Consider the following 25,863-nt stretch of genomic DNA (forward strand, 5'->3'; position numbering starts at 1 on the left):
AAGCTACCAATTTGTCATAAAACTCCAACTGGCTCACTTATGTCCTTCTGGGAAGGGAATCCACACCCACTCAATCTGGCCTACGTGTGACTCTAATCCACACTACATGGTTGGCTCTCTGCAATGGCCTAGCAAGCCACTCCGTTGTATAAACTCTCAGTTTAGCTAATCAGGCAACTAGAGAAGGGCATTAAATGCAGTCTTGCCAGCTTTGTCAATGTCACGAGAACAAAAATAAAAAGTTACCCGTATGTTATATTTCTTCTGTCTGGAATAGTGGCAATTGTGTATTGCTCCACTGAGGAAAAAAAAGTGATTTTTGTACGAAGAAATCATATTTGCATTTGGTAAAATCTGGACAGACAGTTTTGCTAATAATTTTATTTGAGACTGTCATGGGAAAAGGGAAGGGGATGAGAAAAAAAGGCATCTATTCTATATCCGATCACTTTTGATGCAATCATTTGTCAATTCCCTAACCTCTATTCTGGGAGTAACAGTAACATTGTGCTATAGAAATAATTTTGATTTTCCACCTATTGACAATGAATGCACAGAAAATTCCATCCTATATACTTTCTCAATTGGTGGATTACTCTCCAAATTCAAGGATATAGGGATGTCTGTTACATTATGAAATGTTACCGTTTCCCATAGCTCATATGCTCTGAAACATGAAACAAGATTATGTCCCCAAAATATCAAAGAGGTACTACATGACCAGGAGGAATGTTTTTTTCCATTTTATTAGATTGAAGAGGACAAGTGGATTCTAGTCCATTGTGTATCTCAAATTCTTAAAGGTGGAAATGTTAAAGATGGTCAATCTGTTCATACAAATGCCAGGAGATTGGCTGGTATAAATCTATTTGAAAAATGCCTATTTCCATGTAGCCAGAAAACATATGTTTTACACATTCCAAGTACTAGAAAATTCTATCAGTTTCAGACACTGTCCATCCACGTCATATCCTTTTGGAGTTGTTATATGTTCCTTGCCAATAGCTGTGCGCTCAGATAACACAAGAGATGATCAGGCCCTGCTCAATCTATCACTGATCTTCACAAAGCAGAAGTGATTAAGCTAGGGAAAATGCCTCAAGCCATAGTCTCCATACAATTCATCTTGTACACAGAAAAACACTAACAGCTTCAAACTAGCCCACTTTTCTTTGGTTTAATGATACAACAGCCATTGTATTAACAAGCTTTGGGGTGGGAAGGAGGAGAATGTGAAATACATGTCCCAGGGGTCTGACATGATGCCCTAAAAACAGAACATTAGTGCAGAAATCACAATCTGTTAACAACTGTAAATTTAAAAGGCAGAAAGTTCTTAACGGCAGCTCTTAACAGGTACAAAATCACTTTTCATTATGGGACTCTTGAGAAGAGGGCAATCACATGACTTTACACAAATACAGTTGACCTACAGAACTCAAGCACAGTTAATTAGGTTCTGATCCTCCACTTATGTATATACCCTAGGTGTTTATTTTTCAGGTATTCATTTACAGCCAATATGTAACCTTTATAGTTTCAGAAAAAAACATTGACAGCAATCCAATATTGTTAGTATTATTCCTAAATCATTTGTTACTTGAAGCAACATATTTTATACTACCAGTTTTTGGCATAACAAGAAATGGATTTTTCCTGTTCTTATTGGACTTTGTCATTTAATCACCAAGTCTTCTGCAAAGATCCTTGCTCTATCTAAAAGAACAGATGAGCTGGTCTTGTAGAATGCTTTCAAGGAAGTGTCTACGATTCTAGTTGAAGGGGCATTTAAAGGGACATGCATCTCTAATTATTACCACTTCCGTTATTTACATTATCAGTGTGTTTGGATTATTTTTTAACTTCTCTTGCCTCCACTTTAAGTCTACCAACACTACCACTTTAAGTCTCAGGAAATTTGGAATTAGTGTCAATTTAACGAATGGAGTTAGGTGGATAGTCTCCAGCCTCGATTAAACTCCTTAATAATTAGCAGAAAGAAGTCTCATCTTCGAGATTAGATTTAACTTCTGCACAACCCAATCTCCCCCAAAATAAATCTTGAATTCTGTATTTCTGCTACTGTGGTAACAAATCCAAATTACGTCCTTCAGTAGTGTAGTCAGCATGCCACAAAAAAATACCCTCGGTACTTTCCAATTTACGATGTTTAACTATTTTGTAACACTGACTAATTTGGGAGGAAAAACACACAAAATATAACTTGAAAATAACTGTTGCACCTCCTACTTGGGCTTATAAACAACAGTGAATTCATTGAGCAATACACCGTTTTGAAAACACAAAATACTCTAACGACTACTCTCTAATATTCTATCACGAACCGCTCTTTTCAATGGACGACGACCAGGTTCTGTTTCTTTTAATACTCGTTATATTATTGCTGTTCTCTTTGAAAGATCCCCCCAAAAAAAACCCCGATCGAATCATCCTTGGATTCAGGAAAGACTGAAATGTAGGGAGAAAAATACAAAACAAGTCGGAGATTCTTCTTGCCCTCCCCTCCAGGGAATTCAAGTGTGTTTTAACTTCAATGTGATTGTGAGTACTCCCTTTTGTAGGTTAACTGTAAACCTTCCACATGAAGTATATCGACGGAGACACAACAGCCCGGCCGCGCCAGGCCCCGCGGGCGTGCAGGTAACTCTCGCTCACGCCGCAGTCGCTTCACGTTCTCCCTCCGCCGCAGGCAGCAGGGTTTATCCCTCCGCCGCAATTCTGGGCGCCATTCCTTCTCGACAAGATCTGTTCTGCGATACAGCTTCTCGCCAGGCACGGGAGAGAGGAGGAGGGGAAAGGGGACTGCAGCCTTCGCGCCGCCATCTACGGATTGTCCCGCAGCGTCCGGGTCCGGGTAAGTGTCAGATGCGGGGAGGTGGGCCGGATTATTTTGTTGTTGGATGGATGGAGTGAGGTGACGCTGTTTGATGCCCCCGCCTCCCCGGCCCAGCCCAGCCCAGCCCTCCCCTCCCTCCCGCCCGCCCGCCCGGTGCCTGTGTCAGCGCCCAGTCAATCAGTGCCTCTGCTTTTGCTCCACGGTGCGGATTCTTCCACCCCTGTCTCCGTCTCCCGCTCCCGCAGCCCCACGTTACTCGCTTCTCCTCCGGGTAAAGGTACGTATTCTTCACCGGGCAAGGACGATGTTCGGAGAAATAGGTCGCACCGAGAGTGCTGCCGGAACCCTCAGTTAATATGTAATTATGCAAATAATTTGAGTGCAGGGAAAGTAAAGACATCGTTTCTGATTCATTTAAAAAATGATACGAATCTGAAGGTGAAATGGAGAAAAGCCCGATGTGGGAATATCCGCGGTGTCTGACGATCCTCAGTGGCTCTGATTCCGTTAACGGAGCAGATGGATTTGTTTAATATGTTACCGACCCCAGTTTGAAGAGGTGTTTAGTTTTTATTTTGGTCAGGGATTTATATTTGATGTTTTATTTAGGCTTGAATCCTGTAAAAGCGAATCCTTTATTTTTTTCTCCACATTAAAAATGTGGGTCTAACGGTACAGATGCAAATAGGCGTGGCCGTGCGGATCTCCGGCTGCGTCCAGAACAAGAGCTGTTGAATGCACGAAAAACTGAGCGCTTTGGTTTTAATTTTGATTGCAGCTGTCAGAAATGCAATTTCGATCAAGAATCTGAACGGTTGTGAATTTTTTTTGTCATAATCTTGCATTCATTTAAAAAAAATGTCTGGTACCTTTTTAAAAAAAACAAAGCTTTCAGGTTTGATGATTTATTTTTCATAAATTACCCTTGACTCTTAATTTTCCATCTAAACAGTTAATGGTAACATTAAAGGTAAGTGGTAGTGTAAAGCGTGCATACTTGCGCATTTTGTCATATTGAATTGGTAATGGAGGGAGGGGGGAGTGGTTAACGCGATGCTTTATTATGGATCGCAATGCTGCAACCGAATGCGGTGTTCGTCGTTGTCCAACCTGCAGCTGCATTCAATATTAATTTGGACAGTACAGATAGACTAACCGGGGTGGGGTTAGACACGTTGTGGGCAACAGCATTGTATGGATTTGCAATTGGAAATCGAGTTTCAGATAGAATTTTGAGAATGCTGAATAATTATCCTGTTGATTGTACAGTACCCAATCCTTCATTTCCAATGGCGTACACACAGGGGCGGTAAAGCCATCCTGGTTTTTCGCATCCCAGCCCTTTTCCCAATAATCAAGATAAACCGTGTGGCCCACCTCACCCAATACTTTAAGGCATAACACAAGTTGCATGTGAGATTTGACCTACCAAGCTCTTGCACGGTTCTGGGTGACTGTTGGACCTCGGAAATTGGAGTATTGAATACATTATTCAAACGTGATCTTGAAATGATTTTGATCCTTTTTGGAACTGGAGGTCCATAACACGGATTAGGTGTTGAGAGGTTTCAGGTCAGCTGCCCGTACAAGAAGAAGCATGTAGTCTTTTTTAAAATGCTCTATTGAATTGTACTGTTGCAGTGGAACAACAGAATTAGTGTTTTAATCGTTAACCTGTTAGCTTCCTCCCTGTTGAGTTATTTGGTGTGTCATTCACGCGTACTAAGCGAAGCTAAAACTGCAGGAATTGTAAATTTCAAAAAGACCCTTCACAGACCACTGTAGGTGCATGACTCATTAAATAAGCCAACTTCAGGTTCAATGACTATTTCTACCTGCTCCCTTTCTCCCCCCCCCCCCCCCCCTTCCAGAGAAATGTTATTGCTGAAAATGCAGTGAACGTTATTGTTTCTGCTTCACATGCATCAACCCCAGTGGCCACTATTTCCTCGCTATTACTCCGGACTAAAGATATTCCTAAAATGTTCTCTATCAACAGGGATGTAATGAGGGAATTTCTTGGACATCCCTTATAGGCTTTAGACATTATATCAGTTATATAGTATTTGCTATACCCTGCAATAAGCTAATATGATACTGAATTTGCCATTTCCTCCCTTTCCAACTGGAGATTCTACACTGCCCCGTGGCACCTCCCCCTGTTCTGTGTATTGATCTGGTATCTTTATAGGTTAATATACTGATACATTTCCATGGACCAGCAGATTTACTATCCAGTTATCCTGCAATCTCCTGGATATCATGTTTCTCATCCTACTTCCTCAAGCTATATCTAGTTTTGAATGCATTACCTAAATTATAGTGATTCAGCAACCAAGCCTAAATAACATTATGCAATAACTGTTGACTACTGTTTAAGAGATTTGTGGATGGAAATCTTAATGGAGATGAAGATGTCATTTGGATAAATTGAGACCCGTTATCTGTTTTGATTGATAGAGTTTAAAATTTCAAGTCAGCTTAATGTACACAGAGCTCCTGTATTGACTGGCTATGATTTTATTTGGAAATGGCTGATATTTTAAGTTCTCCCTTAGAGAATGCACTTTAACTTCATTTAGTAGTAAAATCAATGACAATTATTTTTATAAATATTTTAAATTTTGGATCTAGTGCTGCAAAACCTGTTTTTCAGGTTGAATAACGAAGGAAGTAAGAGTATGGTTGAACTTTTCATATCTTGTAACTTTCATTCATGTAATAGTGGAAACATGTCTACTGTTCGCAGTTGTCCAAGCATTAGATACTGTATTCTCTGGTGTGGGATAGCTGCGAGTTGGAGATTGGAATGTATTTCAAGGGCATAACATATTGGGTTTGAGATGAGATGGGTAAACTGCTGAAGCTTCACTCATGTTTAGTAATGTCATCTCAACTTTTGTGTAGTGTTGCTGCCTTGTAACATATTCCCACCAATGTGTTACATAATACATTTCTAAATGGTATAGTCTGCTCAGTTGCAATAAATAATTATGCTGCAGGAAAATTGATACATTCCTCTACCCACTCCAGTATTGATTCCATTGAAAATTTAGTACATTAAAACTCTCTGAAATGTCAATCTTCATAACTTCTGCTGAGTGAAGGAGATTCATATGCCATCAATATTAAACATGCATTTGAACGTGCCGTTGCTGGGAAGATTTGAAAAAAAAAATCTACAATAGAAACTGAATATCAGATTCCTCATGAGTCTACAGAAAGCAATCTCATTACATTATTTTATCAATGTTTGTGGTATTTTACAGTAATGGATGATTAAACTTTTTTGGAAAAAACCCCACAAAGAATGTTAGTGCTGGAAATGGAACACCTTCCCATTTCATGCATGCACAGTGTTAGCACTAGGCACTCTCCAGTTAGGTACAGCATGGCTAGATGCAAGCTTGCTCCATTCTACCCCAGCAACTTTTCCTTAATTCGAACGCTCCTTATTGCATCAGTGTGACATTTCCATTTCCCATACCGGTTATTCCTATGGCTTTGTGAAAGAGAGGCCCAATTCAAAGTTGATTAATGTCAGTTTAGAGGTCGTTTCATGGTGTGGAACAGTCATCAGGAACTGGATTAAGACTTCCCAAACTTAATTTCCTAAAACAGACAATGGGAAAAGAAGACTTTTGTGCCCCAGTCTAGGCTGCATTTGAAACCAATTCCAGAGATAAAAGGGTAGCGTGCCACTCAGTTTTCCACAGTTCAACCTTTTTTATGGTATTAAATCAATTTTGGGTAATTTATCACGAGCAGATTCCATGTTCAGTTACGTTAATTCTCTTTAATTTAAAAAGAGTTCCTGTAAGTTTGTCAATTCATCTTCTTTCTCAGTATTTTTACGTATCTGTCTGTAGGCTCTTGTCTGAGCTTTTCTCATTGGTTCACTGTTTCTACAATTTATGATTAAGAAAAAAAAATCAATGTGCAGCTTCCATGACATGTCCCTACTTCAGTCTCCATCGCCAGCCAAGAGAAGATAGGAAATCAACGAAGTCCTAACTTACCTCCATAACATCTGCTCACAGGCATCCTACACTGGTTGGGCCTCCCAGTACCAGTTGTGGTTTTCCACATCACTAGCTCTCTAGACCTCTCACTGCCTGATGTCTTTTGCCTGTCATTCACTTCGTGACTACCTTGATCCTGCCCTCCCAGTTACTCCTGGGATTCCACATTCACCAGATTTTGTCTAGCTTCACCTTCAGCACATGAGTAATGCCACTGTAGATGTGCTAGTATATATGTGAAAAAGAAGATGCTGTGGAGCAGAATGATTTTTTTTTGTTGGACTATCCTGATTATATATTTTGTGAAACTTCTGGAATTGTTGTTTGTATACCACAAATTGTATTTATAACTAAATTGATATTGATAGCTATCTATATTTCTTAATAAAAACAGTATATCACATTTTTAGATGAAATCTTAAATTGCTGTCATTCTCAGCTGCACCCAGAAACTGACAAGTGTATTCCAATCTCCACAGTTCCCTAACCAAATAGTTACATTCTGAGTGATCTTTAAGCCTCTGTTTACTTAATGACAATTAGACATTTTAACCCTTAAAAGAAAATCAGACCTGTAATTGATTCAAGTATTCATTTCAAGAATGTAGAGCAAATTACACCTTGCACTCTTGTATGGACTTGCACCTACACTTCAGCAGAAGGATACACTGTGCATTACATGGTATAATGCTACTACCCTTTATAAAATATGCATCCTGTGACTGTGAGCAGCACCACAAGAAATCAAATGATATATAATGTCTCGCATCAAGCACGTATCTGTCATATTCCAGATATAGCATTTCAGTGTCTCAAAAATATTTTAAAAACTATATTGGCTTTTCTCTGATCTGGAATTTACAAACAGTTACAAACAAAGTTCCTTCACCAAAGGATAATTAAACTTCCATCTCAGAACCTATTTAGGTTAGCAGATAAATGTAACGGTGCTCCGGACCACAGACTACCTGAAACTTAATACTGGGTGCCTATGTCCTGAAGCCTGAAACTTTATAGGGATTTTACAAGCAGCACACTTCTCTCTCAAACAACGATTGGCCTGAAGCTATGTTTACTGTTAGATTTTGTGGTCTTAAAGGGGGACCACCCCAACTTGTCAACAGAATGATTCATTGTGCATTACATGATATACTGTTTTATAAGGACCCGAATGTTATATCATCCAACTTACCATGACCAACACCACAGGAGATCCAGTAATATATATGAATAACAGTACTGCAGTACATGAAAATGGCCCTCTATTACAGATGCAAATTAATCTTAAAGTGCTGGCTACTTTTGAACTGCAGTCTGAAACTGGCTAGCACATTCCAATCTGTGAAATTTCCTGAACAAACAACAATTAAATTGAGTGACCTGAGGCTATGTTTTCTTTTAGCAATTAAGACTTTCTGGTAGGTCAGTTCAAAATTTATATTTTGAGTCCTTTAACAACATGAAAGCAAATTTACATTATTTGACAAATTTCATATATCAAACACTGAATATATTCTATTATGGGATTTTTTTGCCAGTCTGATTTTGATGCATATTTTAGAAACCTTACATTAGAAGCAAAGATACAAGGCGACACAGTTTGATATTATTTTAAAAATTGTGATCTAGATTATGTGAACAAGCATTTAGTTTGCCAGTTTCCTTTATGTATTTTAGATTATTCAACTCCTTCAGTTCCATGAAGTGAATGCTGATGTTATCCCTTGCAAATTGGCCACATATGTTTGTACTACAAAGATGCAAGTTTTAAAAACAGTAATGTAGGTGGGGACAAAGAGGGGGAGAGAATTCCACAGCAGAATGAAATTTTAAATGTAAAGCAATATTTTTGTTTTAAGTTCCTACATTTGCATATCTTTTCTGTCCAGGGTTACCTGAAGTCAAGAAGTACATTTGGTTTTGAACTTTTTGTACTTAATGTTATCTTGTTGAGATGTTACAGCATATTAAGGATTCTGGTGAATTAGGAAAAAAAGACTTGTATTTATTGAATATCTTATCAAGTCTTTCAAACGTACCAATGTAAATTTCTTTGACATGTAGTGACTCTTGTATAGGAAAGCACAGCAGTCAATTTGCACAGTGCAAGGTTCCACATACAGCAGTGAGATGAGTGATCATTTAATCTGTTTTTGGTAATGATGGTTAAGGGAGGAATGTTGGCTGGGACACTGGGAGCATCCTTATCATCCACCCGAACCAGTAGAACAGGGAGGTGGGGCCTATGTTTAGGATGTCATCTAAAGGATCACACTTGCATCAATGCAGCATACTCTCAGTAATGTATTGGAGTGTTAGTCTAGATTGTATACTCAAACTTTGGAGTGGGCAGTGTATCACAAGATACTTACGGATGAGGAAGGCTATTCGATCCATCTTAATTCATCCATTCTGAAGAACCCTACACTCCCCCATTTGCTGCATCTAGTTGTTTCTTAAATGATTCCAGAGTTTTCATCTCCACCATTCTACCCAGAAGTCCATTCCAAGTGTTGATCATTCTCTGTGTGAAGAAGAACCTCCTGATACCAGGCTCAAACTAGTAAAAAAGATAACTACGTATGAAAAGCGTTGATCTGGAATATTACTTTAAATTAAACTATCTGTAAGATCGTCTCAGATGCCTTCTTTCCAGGTGGAAAAAAGAAGTCTCTCTAGTCTTTCCTCATAGCTCAAATTCATGACACTAAAGGTCAGCCTCATGGATCTTCTCTGCACTTCTCTGCCTCCAAAGCTTGAATGTCTCCCTTGTTTCTTGATGACCAGAAGTAGACACAATACTCTAGGTGCGGTCTGACCAGAGCACTGTACGATTTGATCACCGACTTCCTCTGACTTGTGTTCTGTTGTTTTGGTTATGTAGTTCAACATTCTGTTGGCTTTGTTGATTGCTGTTTTGTATTGGCTGGATATGTTGAATCTTCAGTCAAGAAAGACTCCTTGATCTCTTTTAATTTCACCCGTAGCTATTTCAGCACCAGGTAAGTATGTTACCCATTTTTCCTTCCTATGAGCAATACTTTACACTTGTCTGCATTAATTTCATCTGCCGTTGTTCAGCCCACTCAAGTATTTTGTTTATGATATAGTCGACTTGGGTTGTCGCTTCCTCAAAGGAATCAAGGAGGTTGATCAGGCAGGATCTTCTCCATCGAAAGCCATGTTGTCCTCTGTTATTTTACAGATAATCAAGTTTACTCCTGATAATTAATTGTTATTTTATAAGGAATTGATGGAAGACTAATGGGTCTGTAGTTGCCTCTGCCTGTTTTGTCACCCTTTTTGAATATGGGTACCACATTGATCGCTTTCCAATTTACTGTTAGTCCCCTCTCCCCCACCCCATGTCCACTGAGGCCCTCATAATGAATGTCAGTGCCTCTCAAAACTTGCTAGTCTCTTTCAACACTCTGGGATAAATACTATTTAACGCTGGGGATTTATTTAAAGTCCTTTCAGCTTGTCTTCCATCTCATTTATATGGAAGTCTTGAATTATGCCTTGGTACGTTTTTTGGGACAAGCATGTTGCCTGAGGGAGTAATCATTTAGTATATGTTATCTTGTGCTCATCCTCAGTTTCAAGCTCATTTGCATCTTTTAATGTTCTTACATTTTCTCTGTAAGGCCTCTTGCTATTGTAGTACTGGAAGAAAATTTTACTGTTATTTATTAGATGAATATATGTTGCTTGTCAATCTTGCAATGATTTTGAGTTTAGAAAAAGAACAGGCTGTTCTGTATATACATAGCTAATGGTTTAATCTGACTGAGGAAATTATTACATAAAATCTAGAGTTTAAGCTTCAATGCCCCTGAATATAACATTCCTTATTGCAGTTAAAAGTTGAAGAAATGTATGTCCAGAAAAAATGGTGTTAATTGTGTTGTGCAGTTGGAAGTTATGAGTTTTGGTTTGAGTAATCCATGATTCATGTGCACCTGTAACTGGCTTGTACTCTGTGCTGTTAACGAGCATCTCCCTAATTATCACTTAATAGCAGTGTATGCAGATATGTAGGATCAGAACTTCTGGTTACAATTCATCAGTAGTCTGAGGCCCAATAGAATGTTCATCCCAAGGACATAATGTGTGGACTGTTATTTCTTAAATACAGTGTTGTAGCTAAGCTTATTTACTGTTAGCAATATGCTATAGGAATAACTCCATTTATGCCAATTTGTTATGTGATACTTTTTAATATCTAAATTTGCTTCCATGACTATTGATGGACCTGTAACCACCGGTGCTTCATCCTTGTGTTAAATAGATCAAAACGCAGTCTCCAGACACAACATTTTGGAAGGACAAAATCTATAATCATATTGGTGAGTGTTTTTCACAGTTCAAGTGGACATAGGATGAACATTTCACCTATGTACCATTACACTACTGAGTTCCTAGTGACAGCACTAGTATGGGTTTGATTATCCATACCTGTAAATAGTTTTTTATATCTGAAAAAAAATCAGTGAAAGCATGGGAGCTCTTTTTGAGTTTTTAACAATTGTAGTATGTATGTTAAAGCTGCCCAATTTGCATATTGGATGCTGATGCTGATAATTTCATTATGGAGGTGCATGTTTCACCTGCATTCGTGAATCTATTAGTTAATGCATCATGGTCTATAAGTCGAGTTAGAGGTAATGTTGTCCTAATGACAATACCATTAATTGATTACTAAAACATGTTGACCTTACCGTAATACTGTATGAACAGCATATGTTCAAATGGAAAATATGATTCTGCTTTGTTTTGATAATAGTTTTGATTTGATGTGAACAAAGAGTGTCAAATCCTATTTTTCAAAACTTAAAATATTCTAAATAATGCCAAGATTGTACTTTATGCATTTAATTGCACTTTAAAGTTAGTAATTGTGAATCCTTGATGACTGAGGAAATGGAATGTTGTCATCATGTGAAACAATCCTGGTTTTACTTGTTAATATTGTAAGTGTGTAAGAAAGCTGGGTTTTGGTATCCTGACAAACATATGCCGAGGAACCAGACAAATCCTTAATTCTCTCCTTTAACTCCTTATTAAGGAACCATCTGGAGTTTTACCTCCCAGCATAGTTCTAGCGATGAATGAGGCCTGATTTGGCTCACCGAATCGTCTTGCACTAATCAGAAATTAATTTTCTAACCCTCGATTAGGTTACCCTCGAGTTGATGATTGAGTGAATTAACTCTTTCTTGCCAAATCATCAGGGAAGAAGCCAGACCACAAGTCATGCATTGAAAATTATTTATTGGTTACAAATCACAAGTTAAAGTTGGGTACACGAACGCTTAAAGACACGCATAAATGTAATCAGTTATTTGGCAGTTGAGTAGCAAATCATTAATGGTCAAAGTTACTTAACAAAACGAGTAGTAAAGGTTACACAGGCAATTCAGTGTTTCACTGTAAATCAGCGCTAACAGATGCTTAGTAAACTGAGGCCCCGTTCTGCCCATTTGGGTGGACGTTAAAGATCCCATGATGCTTTGGAAGAAGAGCAAGGGCATTCTCCCGGTGTCCTGGCCAACATTTATCTCTCAACCGATACCACCAAAACAGATTAACAGTCATTTATTACAAACTGTTTGTAGGATCTTGTTGCAGGCAAATTGGCTGCCACGTTCCTACATCACAACAGTATTCCTACATCACTTCAAAAAGTGAGTCATTGGCTGTGAATTGCTTTGGCATGTCCTGAAGACATGAAAGGTGCTAAATAAATGCAAATTCTTTCTTCAGCTACCAAATGTACTCAGGTGCATATGGCTCTCATTCAGAAATAATCATTTGTAATTTAGCCATTAGCTTGTAAATTATGCACTTTATTTTCTTCCTTTTAATGGTATGTAAATACCATCAGAAGAACAGTAACATAAGTAACCCCCTCTGGCCTGACCATGTCCCCAGAATGATGGTTTGAAAGACAGTTTTTAAATGGTTACCTTTAAACTGCTAGTTTAGCTTTGGCTATTTAAGTCAGCAACCGGTGCCTTTATATTGTAAGTCTTTTCAGGACAGATTTTTAGGTCATTCAGCATTTTTACCTCCCCCATCCCCAATTTTCTTCCCTCCTTGAAGGTGCTGACTCATGCTAGGGTATAGTTCCATGGTGCCAACTACCCTCTAGTAGCTTACAGTAAGGATGTAATTGCACTAGAGAGGGTACAGAGGAGATTTACAAGGATGTTTCTAGGACTGGAGAATTTTAGCTATGAGGAAAGATTGGATAGGCTGGGGTTGTTCTCTTTGGAATAAAGGAGGTTGAGGGGTGATTTAATTGAGGTGCTCAAAATTATGAGGGGCCTAGATAGGGTGGATAGGAAGGACCTATTTCCCTTAGCAAGAGGTCAATAACCAGAGGGCATAGATTTAAAATGATTGATCGAAGGATCACAGGAGAGCTGAGGAAATCTTTTTCTCGCAGAGGGTGGTAGGGGTCTGGAACTCACTGCCTGAAAGGGTGGTAGAGGCAGAAACCCTCAACTCATTTAAAAAGTACCTGGATGTGCACCTGAAGTGCCGAGACCTACAAGGCTACGGACCAAGTGCTTGAAAGTGGGATTAGGCTGGGGTGGCTCATTTTTGACCAGCGCGGACACGATGTGCCGAATGGCCTCCTTCTGTGCCATAAATTTTCTATGATTCTAGTTCTCTTGTAGCCACTCCAGTGCAGGAGCATTGGCCAATTTAGCTTCTTGACAGAACAGACCAGGATCAATCCTGGGAACCTTGTGCTCTGTGTAGTCCAGTGTCATGTCACTCAACACATTTACCCACAAAGCCATTGGGGAAACTAGCATTTAAAAAAAAATTTAATGCAAAATATTTTTAATGCTATTTATATTTTGATATATATAATTTCTATTATGCAAATTCAGATTTTTTTCAAGGTACTTTTCCTCTTGGCAACTTGCTAGCCTTGTATCCATTCCCTCAGAGTACAATACTCTGTCATAGCTAGCTAACAGAGCAGCTGCTAATTTGGATTTCTACTGCATTTGCAGCTGTTATGAATTGAAATGATTTGAGTAAATGTGTCTATACTGGATAGTGAAAATATACATCTCACATCTCTTTATTCCTCTGAAGGGTCCAGTGGTATTTTTCTACATTAAAGGTGCTATATAAATGCAAGTTGTTGTTGGTTTTAAACTGAACTAAAACGATTCAAATTTCACACACGTAAACAATCTGATTACAATTCCCACTGGGTTCTGTGTCCTTTTATTCAACACGGGCTATGAATAGGGCTGTTAATTTGATACTATCGAATGAACTGCTTCTTGCAGGCAGGGTACTTTCTGAATTCTAAGATATTGAATTTGGTTGAAACCTACTGTTTCAAATCAAGTTCAACCTGCTGTGCAAAAAGAATAACTGTATTGATATTGAATCACTTGTTGTATCAGGAATGGGGGCTATTTGTATTCTACTTGGTTTTGGCTCCCAGTGTGTACATTACTTATGAACATATTGTGCCTAAAAATTTTTGACTTTTTTCCCATTTTTTTGGTTAGTATGTGAATAAATTCTCAGGTGGACAATTTATAATGTAAAAACTGACCTAATTCTGAACTATTGCAGAGAGCAGAGATTACAGTAATGCATGTGTGTCATAAAGAATAAAAAGGACTTCAGACTTCTTGAGTAGTTTCGGTTTTTCAAAATTTTTGGTCAGAATCTCATTTTTCATGGTTGCTGCCATGGAAATCATGAAATATGTATGCTTTTTGGGAGAATAAACTGGAATTCTCCTTCTGCCTGCCCCCGTCCCTTCACATACATAAACTATTGCTATTATGTTCAGTTTTGTTTCTAGGGCACTGACCGTGATAACATTTTGCACCTGTCAAGATATTTCAGTTTTAGAATTGCTAAATGTTTTACAGTCTCAGCTGTCTCTCAGTGGTGGTCCATTCCTCAATGTGGGAGGAGATAAATGTGAATAAAAAGTACTGCTCATGAGGAGTTCAATGACCGAATGGCGATCTGGTGCATAGGGCTGAAAGTGGCTTCTGCTACTAAAAACCTTTTAACTTTAAAATAAATAACATGATACATTTTATTTAATTTGTTTCAGAAATGATATGGTTTGTAAAATATAACATTTTGTGACTATTGGTTTTCTGCAGCAACAATGTTGCAGACAGTAATATTGTTTGATGTGTAATTTGGAAAGCAGGATTGTTTTTGCGATCTAGAGTTCACTTGGGTAATTAGTCAACAAATACTTTTACACTAAGTTCTGCGACTGATACATCCTCCTTGAGCGACATGACACTGGCATCATATTAATACTTTCCACCATCGCTTTATCGAGAGGAAGAATCCTCTTTCAATCCATGTTCTGCATATCACAAACGTATCTTTTTTTAATTTGATAAATGTACAAAGTTATGAGCCTGGATTTTAACTGCCATCGGGTTTCTGGCAGGAAATCACACTAGCGAGTTAATTTCCTGCCCGCCTGCGGCAGAATGAGACAATTTTAACGGCTGGGCCTCTTTTAAATTCTGCCGGCTGACTTCCCACTCTTCCAGGTGGCCCTGAGGCGAACCAGGTGGCAAGATTGGCTGCCGGGGCCATCTCGCAGGTGGGCAACTCCACGGCTGGGATTGCCTAAGCTTTCCTTGTGGAGCCCAGAGGAGCCGGGTAGGTAGGATTAAAATCGCGGTCTAATTGTTGGACTGCCCGCATCTGCTCTATATTGTATAATTGAATCTTCTGTGGCATTGCTCAGTGTGTTGGAGCATATGGTCTCTTTTACTTATCTGACATTTTTGTGTTGCTGCTTTCTCTCTGTTCTCTTATTCTGTTTCTCCCTTTCCTTTCAGGTAGGAGGTGGTAGGTGGCAGGGAGGGAGTTGACAAGGGTTGCAGACTGCATTTTCTAGTGTCAGTTGTGGGTGCTGGTCACTGGAGGGATCTGGTTGGGGCAATAGGCGTGTTTTGGGGTGGCATTGGGAATGGTGGGACCTTGCTCCCATCACACCCCGCACCCCTGAATACTTGTCTCTCCCTTTCCATCCCTGCTCCCTCAAACTTCATCCTGTTGTTGTTCACCCTGTTCCCTCGCTCCACTTCGCATTTCCAACCCCCCCCAATCAACCTGATTCCGAAGCTGGCCTTCTAACACTAAGCTGGAAAAGCAGCAATTTGTTTTTATGGGGCTTATTGCGCTATAGTCTATTTCTAAAGCTATAAGTAGACTGTGGTGCACTAAGTGCTTTAAAACAAATTTTAGTTTACCAGCTCATTGGTGGGAAAATGGTGAAGTTACGGACTGTAATGGGGAGATGGCCTAAAGAGCAGTGGTGGATGAGCATTAGTAGGGGGAAAGAAGCCAGAGGTCTGATGTGTGAGCGAGCAAGGGGAGGACAAAGGCATGAGTGGATCACTGGGTCCCACGTTCAGTGGCGGGGATGATGGGAGCGATCAGCCAGTCAGTCTGAATTCTGAGGTGCCCGAATGGCAAGAACGGGCGGGCCTAGGGGAGAAGAAGCAAGTGCTAAGTTAACATAAAATAATACATTTAAATAACCTTAAAATAAAATTTATCAGGCAGAAAATAAAAGTTAAATAAACTTAAAATTTGAAATAAAATAAAACTTAATGCAGTGTCACCTAGAGAAATGGATATGAGAGATGATGGTTGGAGGAGTAGCAGTGTTAATTGTATCCATGTGATTTATATCAATTAGTGTTATTGTATTCAGGTGGTGTGTATCAATTGGGGATCTCTTGTATCCATTTTTGAGAGAGCTTATCTAGGATGTGGTGGGTGTAATGTGGGGCTTTGTGAATAAAGGCTTGGAAGCAACTGAAGAATAGGCTCCAATATTCCATCCGTCGCTACCTGACTATCCAATTTATAACAGCGGTGTCACTTAGCATTAGGAGAACTAAAAGGTAGATATAATAAGTATAAATGCCTTAAAACATCTATATGTATATATGATACCCATGTGTGACAGATAGGCATGGCAATGGTAGCATTACACAAATTTTGACATGGGAATATGAAATGGATAGGAATTAAGTGCTATGTGGAAAATGTTTAGTCTATTACCAGTAACTCTCCAGTGGTGTTGCTCACAATAAATTGGAGCAAAAGTTCTCTATCTTGTTTCAGTAATCTTTATCCTTCTCTCGCGCCTCTCCCGTTCTTTTGTGCTTCTCTCTTTCTTCCACTCTTTTCTGCCCCTTCCCCTCCCTCAGGTGCTCCTCGCCCCTCCCTCCGTCTCCTTTGTTCCTTATGGATGGTATGGCATAGCGGGGAAAGGGACTGAGGGCCACAGGGCATATTCTGCCAATTGGTAGGTGCAGAGCCCCAGTTGGGTTCTAACCACCATCTCGTTCTTTGCATCCTACTATGCTCCTTGCTGCCCTTCTGTGTCCTCTCACAATTTTCTTCCCCATCCTCCGATTCCTTCTGTTTCTACCCTTTCCCCTACTTTCATCACATCCCTTACTCCTTCCTGTTTCCATCACGCTATGCTTTCCCAACATCTCCTGATCCCATTGCCTCACTTTTGCCTTCCTCTTTGCACTACCCCCCCACCTTTGTTTCTTTCCCTGCTCCCTACTTGATATCCTTATTACCTCCCTTTGTTTGCCTGATCCACCTATTTTCCCATGTCCCCACTAGGCTGACCCCAAAACCAGTTTTACAGCATAAAACCAGCTCTAAATAGAACATATTTACCTGTTTTTAAAAAAAAAACACACACATTGCTGGTTTTCCAGCTTAATGCTGGGAAAGCAGAGAATTGGTAGCTGATCAACAGGGAACTTGAAAACAAACAGGGAAAGGAGTTTGGGCAAGCGAGCATAAATGGCGGCCTGATAGTCGAGTGAGAGAACAGCTATCAGGGGCGGCTGGAGGGCAGAGTGAGGTGATGGGAATGGGGTAATTGCGTCTAAAGCAGGCGCTGAGTCTCATAGTGGAGGCAAGAGGAATGTCAGGCAGGCTGAGCCCTGAGCACCATGATGGGGAGGATGGGCAGGCCAATGGAGGTGACTGTATTTCAGGCAATGCCATAGTCAGTAAAATTTAAATAAACATGAAAGCTTATATTAAAGTTATAATATAATCTATAAATTTAAATAAACTTCAAATAAATCTTAGCCAGTGGAAAATAATAAAAGTTTAATAAATTTGAGCTAAAGATTTACCTGCGGCACCACTTAAAGAAATAAACCCAGAGTCAGAGTCTGGAAGAGCAGCAATGACACCTAATGTTGGGAGAATTGAAAGACAAGTGCAATAGTAATACATATCTAACAGTTTAAAGCAATATGTGACAAAATTGTGGCATAGGAAATAAATTTGACAATCAGGAAGTGCCCGCTAGAGACAGGACATTTTATATATTATTATAAATAGATACTTCATTGATTCTTGTATCTTATATCGTTCATCCCGTTAACTTTGTCAACTCCTGTCATTACCTCTGCATCATGAGAAATGCCCATTGGGGATTGGAGGAGCGTATATATCTACGTGTGCGTACGTGCAGAGAAAAAGAGAGCTATGTATTATTTCAGCAGATATCCCTTGACCTTGTTCTTGGCGAGTTGGAGCATCTGCTGTTTTATAACAATTAGGGGGTTATGCCCTGTAGTGCACAATAGATTATCAGGACCACTGGCTTACTGTCACTGAATAAGTCTTTTGTTACAAGGTATTCTGGCATTTTATAAGTGTTTTGGGGATTCAATTCTGGGATTGTTCATTTCTCTGAAAATTGTAACTATATATACAGCGCTGAGGGAATAGTCTGGAATTTGGCAGCTTCTGGGTGGAGTTGCTGCAGTTTGGCAGCACCATGGAAGACGAACTGGGGTTTTGATTCCTGGGGTCCATCAGAAATGGAAGGGGAGAAGGGCATAGGTCTAACAGCATTGGTGGGAAATCTTGCATCTGGCTGTGCTGGTTTATAAAATTGTAATAGTTCTTTCCAAACATTGAATGAATTGTTTTGTAACTGATTCCTGGAAAAATATTGCTTTTTTAGATTTAAAAAAAAATTACAGCTGCACAAATATATAGATTCTGCCCTCTGTTTCTGCTTCTCTGGAGCAGTTAACAAACACATGGCTGCTATAATGAAATGTGTTTTTATTTTCAACCAGAAAATCCAGTATCTTGCAGAAAGGGTGGGAGCAGGTGGGACTTACAACCAACAAATTCTGTAAATTGTTAGTCTTCCTATCAATCGTAAACATTTCCGAAACTTACTCCGAAATCATCATTTATTTGATAAGTATTTTTAGGAGTAAAGCCCTAAGAACGAAATGATTTATGTTGTTATCATGTTAATGCTATATACAAAAAAAAATTGCCTTGCACAGCTTCCGGATCTTTCAATTAACAATAAATAATTGATTTTTCACTTACCCACACCAGATGTACAATCAAATCTTATGTGAGCAGTTACTTGTTTCTCTTTCTTTTCCCCTGTCTTTCTCTTTTTATCACTGCTTGACATGTTTTCTGAAGTTAAAAAAGGAAGTTAATAGCTTTTACTTTGTAGTTGAAAACTTACTCAAAATCATCATCCAATTTATATTTAAATCATTTTGCAAAAACACACTAACTGAAATAGCATTATGTTGAGTCACAATTTTTCTTTTCCACTATAATAAATGGATTGTTCAGAATTCAAACAAATAAAAACTACCATAGGTGTGTAATCAGCATTGTCACATTTGAAGTAATATCCTCTCCCGCTCCCTCTCATACCTCTAAACTTTTTATTTAAAAAACCCCGTCAAAGTAAATTTTATCTGAACAAAGCTTTTGAAATTTGTCCTCCAGCTTTTCTTAAAACGATTTTGAAATACAACCAAACAGATACTGTTACAGGCTGAAAAGAAATATTATTCCAGTTGATCTGATGAAATACTACTGATGCATTCTCGGAAGTTGTGCACAATGCATGCACTCAGTATGCAGGATTGCCTTTAGCTGACAGTCCTAATTATGGGCAAAAATATCAAATCCAAATCTAGGCTCTTAAGTGATGCTGTGGTCTTCAAGGACAAACATTCCTGAAGGTGTTCAAAGATGTAAAAAAAACTTTATATTTCAGTTTTATGATATTGTAAACTATGTAATTTTTAGTGTTTTTATGTTACAAACCTTATTTTTCGCATTAGAAATTTCAGTTACTGTTGAATGTTTTCAAAAAAATATTGAGTGATTTGATTGGTTCACTTTCTCTTTTTTTAATTATTGGTAAATTATCCTGATTGGTCATTCAGGACTGGTTGTTTCACAAGTCCTCACTAGTTTCTCATTAGCAATTTTCTAGCTACTTTCCTTGTTTTTGCTTCACGTATTCCCTACTTCTTCAGTTGATATTTGCTGCTGCTTTACTTTAAGCCATTCATCAAAGTGTGATGGGAAAAGTGTTAAACGAATTAAGTGTGACACTTACAGGAAGTCTGTGCTATATGCAAAAAGTGTAATGTATATAGATATATCTGTCTACCTAGATTTATAAATAATCCTTGAGTTAGAAATATCTTAATACTTTCAGCCCATTAAAATCACTGGGGAATGGTAACACCTGCTGTGTTTCTTTCCTGTACAGGATAACACAGTTACCTCTTCAAAATAAATTGCAAGAACAGCTGTTCTTGCTTGCTCCAGAAGTGGCACTGTAACTTCTTTCAGCTGATAAAAGGCTTGGCATTTCCTCCAACTAATTGTGAGCAACGCCATGGGAGGTTGACACATTAGTAGATCTCCCAAGGCACTGCTCACAGTAAGTCCTCTGATCCCTTGATTGTTTGTTTATCTCATTCTGTCATGTTGGCCTGTCTGTCTCTCTGCTGCAGTATGTCTGTTTTTCTCAGCCAGTGCTCCTTTTGGATGTCTGTATTTCTCTGCTTTGTGTCAGTCTGTCTCTCTCATGCATGTATGATCTCTCTTTCCTCTTTGGAGGTTTGTGTCTCTCTGTCAGTGTGATGTCTGCCTGATCTCTGTGTCCACTCATTTTTCTTCTGCTTGATCTCCGTATATCACCTATTTTTCTTTGGCCTCTTCTTGGATGATCTTTCTTTCCATTTATCTGAATAATTTATTTTTGTCATCACTGATTTCTGTGTCCTACTGATTTCTGCTGTTAATGTTTTTGTAAGAATTTTTCTGCTTTCTTTGCCTGTCTGTGTCTCTCTCACTTGTCTGTAAGCAGAGCAGAAAAGCAAAATGGCAAACAGATGAGCAGGGAGGAATGGCTATATGGGAAATTGGGAGATTTCCCTTGTGCCCTAATGAATGGTTCTATAGTGCTGTATTAATGGTGTTCCTCTTTTTTTCAGTGAGATTCCTGTGTCCTTTCGGGGAAGTCTGTCCATCCCTGGATGGAAGAGACTCAAACTTGCTCCACTTCATCGCCTAGTGACAAGACCATGCAACTAGATTTATAGGCATTTATTTTAAATTCTGTTTAAATAGGCAGCTTTTATGTTAAATGTTGACATTAAAAAAAAGACAAAAGATCATGACATCAGGAAGTGTGTGCATACACACATTTTAAATATTTAGATATGTATGCCCAGCATCCAGCATGTGTCTGTCACATTCCAGACATCATACCCGGTTACAGATGCAAAACTATCCTTAGAGAGTCTGTCAGTGACTTGGAACATGAAGTTTACCAGCATTAGCAATTATCTGCTGATTAATATCAGTGGTTTATAAGTAGTTACAGTTAACCTTGATTTGTCGATCTAAAGCAGTGGCCTTAAAGGCACAGACCAAGTTTGCTATTAAACATCACAACTATGCTCCAGATTCAAGATAACCGTCAGCAGTGCCACAGGAGATCCTCTAATTTTCTTTGATTCTGTGATATATTCCATCTGGTAATGTTTACTCCTTTCCAGTCCCTTCACCATCGTCTAGCTTTGCTGTAATGCAACTTAGTCTCAGTAAATGCAAAATTGTATTATTTCCCTTCCCTTCCACACAAACTTATATCATCTCTAATTGCTGAATCTCCCACCACAACTATGGTTTTTCAATAAACCTGTTGATGCTCCTTTGCGCACAGCATTCTTCTATGTTCCTACAGCTTATTTCGTACTCTTTTACCATGATACAACACAATTCTTCTCTCTTCACAGCTTGTATTTTAAATATATTTATATTTCTTTAAGTAACCCGATTAGAGCTCTAATTTACTAGGATAACTATTTTTGGCTTTTTTTTGCTTCCTATGGTTTCCTGTGACCTTCTAATAAATTGTTGCTTTATTCACCACATGGATACACATTCCTCACTAGCGTAATATATTCTGTTTTCCCGAAACAGTATAACTTCTCATTAAATAATGAGCTGGAATTTCTTGAAAACATGCGCTGAAACAGTGGCATGAGTATGGTGTGATGCCAATTTTCAGCACAAAGATTGAGGAAATTTGGACGTTTTCACGCTACACCCGATTTTACTCTATCTTTTATGCCGATTCTACAAAACCTCCGCTAAGAAACTCTGCAACTCATTAAAATAGCTCTGCTCCCATGCAAAAGTGCAGCTCATGTGAATTTCCTCAAATTACGCCCGTCCTGAATGGGCTGTAAATTTACACCTAAAATTTTCATGCTACAGGATCCAGTCATATTTCTGGTGTTTTATGGTGATTTTTAAAAAAAAATTATACATTTCCTCATTGAGATCTACAGTGTATTTTCTGTATCTTCAAATGCATATTTATGACATCAGAATGATTTGTATTAAAAGTTTTAAAACTTCCACAACTGCAGTTTCTTAAACACACGGTGCCTAATGTGCATAAATGATGGCTTGATGCCTTCAAAATTCAGTTTTCATGCATAAAGAAGGACGTAAAGAAGGAATATGGTGTAAGTTCGGCATTTTCCTCTGGTCCTGATTGTTTACACTGATTTCCAGTTGATTTATACTGGTTTTTACATTCCTGTGTAATTTTGGTGTAACTTGCCGATGGGCAGAGCGACTTAATAATTAAGGGGAAGTTGATAATTTTGTGATCCTGAGAGCAATGAAGTAAGACTGCAGAAGATTACTATCTAATGATAACTCAGTAATTAAATATATTTAACAGAAATAACACTTTTATTAGAAAATAAATTGTATCCCTGCAAGAATGTCAACTTGATTGGTAATGGCTCATACCAATTTCATCTGTATTAAATGAAAATAGATGGGTTGATGGTATTAGGCCACTTTATAATAATAAGACTGATGAATGACTCTTAGCTGTCACCCCCAAAGAATCTTTCAAGTTCGATAAAGCCATAACAATTGTGTTATCAATGCTTTCTGGATTGAAATGTTGAGTGATTAAATCTTTTTTTCTGAAACATTAATTTATCTGTATAATATTTATTTGTAGCTGCAAAGTAATATGGTTATTGATTGGCTGTTCTATTTTCCAAGAGCTGTTTTGTGAAGTTTTAACAAAATTTATCTTGAGCAGCCATGTTTCAAGGTCAGGTGGGGATATCCAGGTGAATTGAAAAATTAGATGTTTTTCCCCCCTCAATGAATCGGCATAATGCATGAAACAATATGTATATGCCCTGTTCAGCTGCACATGTGACAGACAGTTTAGATATTTAATAATGAATAATTCCATTAAAGTTGCACTATAGCTACAGTTTTTTCTGGCTTGTATATCGGTAGAAGCAAAGACTTCCTGTTAAGAGTTTCCCGAAAATGAAACATTTGCAGGGCTATGGGGAAAGAGCAGGGGACTGGGACTAATTGGATAGCTCTTTCAAAGAGCCAGCACAGGCACAATGGGCTGAATGGCCTTCTGTACTGTATGATTCTATGAAATGTTTTCGCACTATTTATTAGACAGATGATGATTTTATAGTGGAAGTCTTATTCAGGAAGGTGCAAGTTGTACACTTCGGTTACTGATTAGCATTCTTTGACTTTGAGCTTTTTTTTGTCAAAGAGCAAAGGTCAGCAGCAAGAGTATACTGCACATTGGAATTTTCCTCATTCCAACCCCAGATGTCTGGTATAACTCAGTGCTAGCTTGACCTCGACTTTATCAGCCTTAGCAAGACCAACTCTCTTGCATTAGTTCTGAATTTTTTTTCCAGCTGTGATATATCTACCTGGATTCATTTAAAGTAAAGCCATACATACTACTACTTAATTTTCTTTTTATCAGTAAAAAGCTGGTGGGATAATTGAAAGAAAGTGAATCAACAGTGGAGGAAGCGAGTAAATTTTACTCATTGTTCACATTTGAGTGTATGTGCCCGAAGCTAAATTATTCTCTTCCCTCTGTTCTATAGTAACATGAGGAGGCAACACTCAGCTATACTTTGTGGTGTAGATGGCTCTACGTTAAGAATTTTTAAAAATGGGCAGATTTCTTTAGGACCAACCTCTCTCGCAATTATGTGGCACTGTGGCTTTAAACAATCAGACTATTTGTTTCAAATGCAGAGAAATTTCACAAATATAGTAGTCTTTCTCTCGCCATCTGTTACAACCACTGCCACTTTATGTTAATAGTCATTCTGTAGCTACAATCAAACCACAGAAGTTTACAGTTCTTAAGGAGCCATTTGCCAATCATATCTGTGCCAGCTCTTTGCTGGAGCAATCCACTGCTTAAATCCCACTGCCTGCTACCTTCCCCATTGCTGCATATCTTCCTGTGTTTTCTAAATATTTATCCAGTTTTCCCTGAAAAGCTGCAGCAGTCTCTGCTTCAACTACTCCCAGAGGCAAAGCATTTGATGCTCTAACAACTCTGTGTAAAGAAATGCCTGCTCGCTCTCTAATAAAAATATATGATCCTCAAGTTTAAAATGAACAAAAAAGACATAATTTCAAGTAAGTCATTTGAGGTGATGTGCTTCTATCCCAATACTAAATGAGTACTGCTGTATGTATTAAGCATGGTGGCTCCTGTATCTGAGATTGAGATTGAGTAGCATAAATTGAGTAGCTCTGTTATACTGTTTTGTTGCAAAAAGTAGGACTTAAAAGGGCTTTTTTAAAAAAGCTGTTGAATTTAGGTTGATTTCCAGCTGGATTGTTGACCAGAGTTGTTAGTACCTAAAATGTGCCATTGTGTTGCAGGATATGTTACAGTTTGCGATTTTTCCACGTGATGCGTACCTGTGCCCATTGTCGAAAAGGCATTGTAGAAGCCTACTGCTTTCCCAGAGGAAAGGCGTGAATTAGGAGGACCACTTATCCTTGGGTTGTTCTTATCCACCATCTAGAAGCCCTGGAGTAGGTCTCTAGATCACCCTGTAAGCCTGGTATGTGGAATCATCAGGAAAGGAAATAGGGCAGAGAAAATTTGTAAACTTTTGCTGAGAGTTTTATGGAATTATTTTCACTTATTATCAAGGTCAACAATTTTTGATCCTGTACCTCAATTTAAAAAAAAACTGCATGTGACCTGGTACCGTGAAACTTGTCAAATGTAACTTCATACTTGTATTGGGTGCTTACTAGAGTTAATTACATATTGCTTCTTTATTTGTATAATGTACTCATTGACTGCAGTGCAACTAAAAGTTTAATATTTTCCATACTATGAATGGTTACTTGGGTGTGTCTGATGTACCCTTTTGTTTCTGGGCTTCAGCATACATAGCAACAATATGGGAGTATACGAGACTGCATAAACTCATAGCACCATTCACTCGTGGGAATTCTGTGGTAACTGGCTTGTACAGAAGGAAAGGGTTTGGAGCAAGCTTGCGCTTGTTTTACCCAGCTGAAACCAGTTTTCATTTAGCAACCCGGCCAAGTGCAAACAGCCATCTACAATTATCTAATGAGCTTCATAATGCTCATGAAAATAGAGGAATTTCCAATTACTGTGTGTGAAAGGACACAGCAATATAACATCTTTCTGTAAAGAATTTCTAGAGTGCTCTAAACCAAAAAGTGAAGTGATATTACTCTGTTCCCTTAAGATGTCTA

The 25,863-nt window shown here is 38.6% G+C and overlaps 1 protein-coding gene across 1 annotated transcript in view; it reads left to right on the top strand.

Annotated features, from left to right (window-relative positions):
* The first annotated feature begins 3,025 nt into the window (after positions 1–3,025).
* The window catches only part of sptbn1 (spectrin, beta, non-erythrocytic 1), a 223,920-nt gene continuing 201,082 nt past the window's right edge, over positions 3,026–25,863 (top strand). The window contains exon 1 of the mRNA XM_067989007.1: positions 3,026–3,134. The gene's annotated coding sequence lies outside the window, so the exon portion shown is untranslated. The remainder of the gene's footprint in view (positions 3,135–25,863) is intronic.

Source organism: Heptranchias perlo, chromosome 8, assembly GCF_035084215.1.
Source record: "Heptranchias perlo isolate sHepPer1 chromosome 8, sHepPer1.hap1, whole genome shotgun sequence".
Lineage (NCBI taxonomy): Eukaryota > Metazoa > Chordata > Chondrichthyes > Hexanchiformes > Hexanchidae > Heptranchias > Heptranchias perlo.